This window comes from Schistocerca cancellata, chromosome 5 (assembly GCF_023864275.1).
Source record: "Schistocerca cancellata isolate TAMUIC-IGC-003103 chromosome 5, iqSchCanc2.1, whole genome shotgun sequence".
Classification (NCBI taxonomy): domain Eukaryota; kingdom Metazoa; phylum Arthropoda; class Insecta; order Orthoptera; family Acrididae; genus Schistocerca; species Schistocerca cancellata.
The window spans coordinates 246,038,150-246,042,738 of record NC_064630.1 but is presented as its reverse complement, the minus strand read 5'-3'; the positions used below and the strand labels follow the sequence as shown (position 1 = coordinate 246,042,738).

Here is a 4,589-nt window from a genome sequence, read left to right as displayed (position 1 = left end):
TGACAGTTTTTAAATAGGTAAGCAGAAACTGTTTCATAGTCTTTTTGACGTTCGTTTTTTGATGGATAAGGCTGTTTGGTAAGGTCTGCGCAGTCGGTGAGCCGCGGTGAGTGTTGGTCAGAACATAGAATTAATTCATGTGCACCTGCTCAGGACTTAGGAATATTTCAAAGTAGCAGTTCGGACTTACAAGATATTTCAGGAATGAGAGGTAGTGTAGCTAAAAGTGACTGAACTTTTGCCATGCTGAGCTGTGTATTGTATATGCTCCCCGATGAACTTGATTATCCTGAGAGATCATTCCTTTAATACTGCCTTTGTTTCATTAATCCATTCGTTTACTTACTTTGTAAATAAAATTTTCATTTCAATATTTTTAGCGTGCTGCAGCAGTCAGCAACTGTAAAATGTAATTATATTAACTTTCAGCCTCCAGTTGCATAAGCAAAGAAACTTTACTAGGTTTCGGCTATAATAAGATAACCTTCTTCAGAAATGTCACAATATAAAATTAAAATTAAAACATGCCAGGTACTGGCCTTATCAAACTTAAAATGTTAGTACTACAGTACATAGTCATACACTGAAGTATGCTACATTATTATAGCTGAAACCTAGGTAAAGTTTCTTTGCTTATGCAATTGGAGGCTGAAATTTAATATAATTAAAATTTTCATTGATTATTTGCTCACTGCACCGTCTGGAAGATCAATGCTTCTATTGGGGCTCAGGCAGCAATGTATCACCGAACCCTTAATTTAGAGATGAGCCATATACGAGGGTCACTCCAAAAGAAATGCACACTATTTTTGTAAAAATACAGTTTTCATTCTCCATGTGTGAAAGTTGTACAATGTGTAGATACATCCTTCCCGCTTGTTTTCAAACTTAGTTCAACTTGTTCCCGTGAGTGGCGCCGTCACAGCATGTCTTCAAGATGGCTGCTACACTTGACGTTCGTCAGAAGCAACGTGGTATCATTGAATTCCTGTGCTGTGAAAACGAGACAGTGGGAAACATCCACAAGAGGTTGAAAAAGGTGTATGGAGATGCTGCTTTCGATCGCAGGACAGTTAGTCGGTGGGCAAGCAGGTTACGTAATGAAAGCGGGCACGGCAATATTGAGGATTGTCCTCGCAGCAGCAGGCCTCGTACTGCACACACTCCAGACAATGTGCAGAGAGTTAACGAATTGGTGACTGCTGACAAATGCATCACAGTGAACGAATTGTCACGCTACGTTGGGATAGGGGAAGGAAGTGTTTGCAGAATACTGAAAATATTGGCGTTAAAAAAGGTTTGTGCCCGGTGGGTTCCCAGGATGTTGACAGTGGCTCACAAAGAAACAAGAATAACGGTATGGACCGACCTTTTGGAACAGTACAATAATAGTGGAAACGAATTTCTTGGAAGAATTGCGACAGGTGATGAAACATGGCTCCATCATTTTTCACCAGAGACGAAGAGGCAATCAAAAAAAAAAAAAAAAAAAATGGTTCAAATGGCTCTGAGCACTATGCGACTTAACTTCTGTGGTCATCAGTCGCCTAGAACATAGAACTAATTAAACCTAACTAATCTAAGGACATCACACACATCCATGCCCGAGGCAGGATTCGAACCTGCGACCGTAGCGGTGAAGAGGCAATCAGTGGAGTGGCATCATGCAAATTCACCCAAGAAAAAAAAAATTCAAAACCACACCTTCTGCTGGAAAAGTTATGGCTGAGGTGTTTTTCGATTCCGAAGGACTCTTGCTTGTGGACGTCATGCCAAGTGGAACCACCACAAATTCTGATGCAGATGTGACGAAACTGAAGAAACTTCAAGCTCGACTGAGTCGTGTTCGACCACATCGGCAAAAGCAGGATGTTTTGCTGTTGCACGACAATGCACAGCCATATGTCAGTCAAAAAAACCATGGAAACGATCACAAAACTCGGATGGACAACACTGAAACACCCGCCTTACAGTACTGATCTGGCTCCATGTGACTATCATCTCTTTGGGGAAACTGAAAGACTCTCTTTGTGGAACAAGGTTTGAAGATGATGACTCCCTTGTGCACGCTGCCAACAGTGACCCCAACAAGTTGGTCCAGAATTTTACCGTGCGGGTATACAGGCGCTAGTACCAAGATGGCTTAAGGCAGTTGAGAGGGATGGAAATTATGTGGAGAAATGAAAATGGGTGTATCTACACACTGTGAAACTTTCAAATATGTAGAATAAAAGATGTATTTTAAAAAAGTAGTGTGCATTTCTTTTGGAGTGAACCTCTTACATATTCAATGTCGTTACTCGTCTTCTGGTGGTTACGTATCAACAAATTGATCCCACCTTGCAAATGATTTAACATCATTTTATTAGTTACCACCCTCAGGCTGAATTTTCAAGGAAACACATCGACATAATCAAACGAAAATACGCTAATAAGCCAAAACATTATTACCACTACCACTGCAAGGCGTTGCGGGCAAGTGACGTAGTAAGAAAAGTATGTAAGCCGATCAGAGGCGGATGGGGTACTATCCAAGCGAAGATATTCGCTGCAAACGCAGAAATCCACTGAGATAAGCGACTTTGTGAAGGGCAGATTATTATTACGTAGAGCCTGTGAATGAGTATCTCGAAAACAGCGAAGCTGATCGAACATTCACATGCTGCTGTCCTGAGCATCTACGGAAAGTGGCAGAAGGGCAGCGAAACTACCAATAGGAGCTAAGTGAGCGGACGTCTACGAGTCTTCACAGAACGTAGGGTTTGGAGCCTTGTCTACTCTGCAAAGTAGGATAAATGGTGACCTATGGCGCTTATGACGAGAGAGCACGACGCCGGACGAGGCACATGTGTTTCGGAGCACACCATTCAGCGCACATTGTTGAACAAGGGTCTCTGCAGCAAATAACCCCCGCGTGTTCACATGTTGGGCCCATGACATCGTAAATTACGATTGTAGTGGGCTCGGGATCATCGAGATTGGACCATGTATCAGTGGAAACAGTCGGCCCGTCGGATGAATCGCGTTTTGCTACACCAGGTGGATGGTCATCTGCACAAACGCCGTCGTCTAGGCGAACGGCGGCTCGAAACGTGCACCGTACCAAAGGCGCAGGCTGGTGGGAGCAGTATGATGCTATGACAGACATTCTCCTGCGCTTCTTTGGGACCTGTGGTAGTAATCGAAGACACCAGGTCAGCTACGGACCACATGCATCCCTTCATACTTGATATATTCCCAGACGACGATGTCATCTTTCAGCTCCATAATGCCTCGAATTCAGGATCGAGGAACATGATAGTGAAATCACGTTAATGTCTTGGCCACCAAATTCGCCTGCTATGAATCCGATGGCTTCCATCTGGGTCGCTATCGAGCGCAATCACCGCGTACACAAATCAGCGCCCAGCCACTCCCGCTAATTACGTCACTTGGGCATAGACACTTGGTGCCACATAGCTCCGCGAATCTTCCAACGAACTGTAGAATCGGTGATGCCAACAAGCTATTAAGCACGTGGTTGTAATGTTTTGGCTCGTCAGAGAAGATAGCTCGATTAGTTACTAGTTTGACCTCCAAACGGTCATCATTACTGAGGGGCAGAGGAAATGGACTGCCAGTTCTTGTCTGATTACTGGTAAGGCATAGATAGAATTTATCACGCTTTTCCTCTTATGGTGCAAACGGTTATGAACTCAATTACTACAACACTTTAAACAAGTGGAGACATTTGAGAATGGATACCCAAAAATTCCATTTTTGGAATGACTATACAAAAAAACTCATAATGATCATGAAGCAAAACAACATAAAAGAATGGATGTTGATTCTGCATAGGATTGCCCTCTTTGATATCTGTCGAACTCGGCGTGTTCGACTGAAACCCACAGATTTATGAAACGAGGCACACAGAAACAGCTTCCAGAGTTCAAGGTTCTTCGTCTCATCAATATAATTACTGAGGGCAGCTAACGGTACACCCTTGACAAGATCACACCTATCTAAAGCATTCCTGCTTAATGCAGAATCAGATTTTCACTCTGCAGTGGAGTGTGCGCTGTTATGACACTTCCTGGCAGATAAAACTGTGCGCCGGACCGAAACTCGATCTCGGGACCTTCGCCTTTCGCAGGCAAGTGCTCTACCAACTGAGCTGCCCAAGCACGACTCACGCCTCGTCCTCACAGCTTTACTTCTGACAGTACCTCGTCTCCTACCTTCCAAACTTTACAGAAGTCCTCACAGCTTTACTTCTGCCAGTACCTCGTCTCCTACCTTCCAAACCCTACAGAAGCTTCTGTAAAGTTTGGAAGGTAGGAGACGAGGTGCTGGCAGAAGTAAAGTTGTGAGGACGGGGCGTGAGTCGTGCTTGGGTAGCTCAGTTGGTAGAGCACTTGTCCGCAAAAGGCAAAGGTCCCGAGTTCGAGTCTCGGTCTGGCGCACAGTTTTAATCTGCCAGGAAGTTTCATTCCTGCTTAATGCTTATGTTAGCCAGTGTGTGCAAACTTATATTGGATTATGAACCGTTTTGTCTTCAGGCTTACCCACTGCGCTAATATCACCGACCACGCAGTGCAACATCAAAGTGG

The 4,589-nt window shown here is 44.1% G+C and overlaps 1 non-coding gene across 1 annotated transcript; it reads left to right on the top strand.

Moving 5' to 3' along the window:
- The first annotated feature begins 4,367 nt into the window (after positions 1-4,367).
- On the top strand, positions 4,368-4,442 carry Trnal-caa (transfer RNA leucine (anticodon CAA)). The gene has a single exon. It is a non-coding gene; the product is annotated as a tRNA-Leu (tRNA).
- Positions 4,443-4,589: the final 147 nt, after the last annotated feature.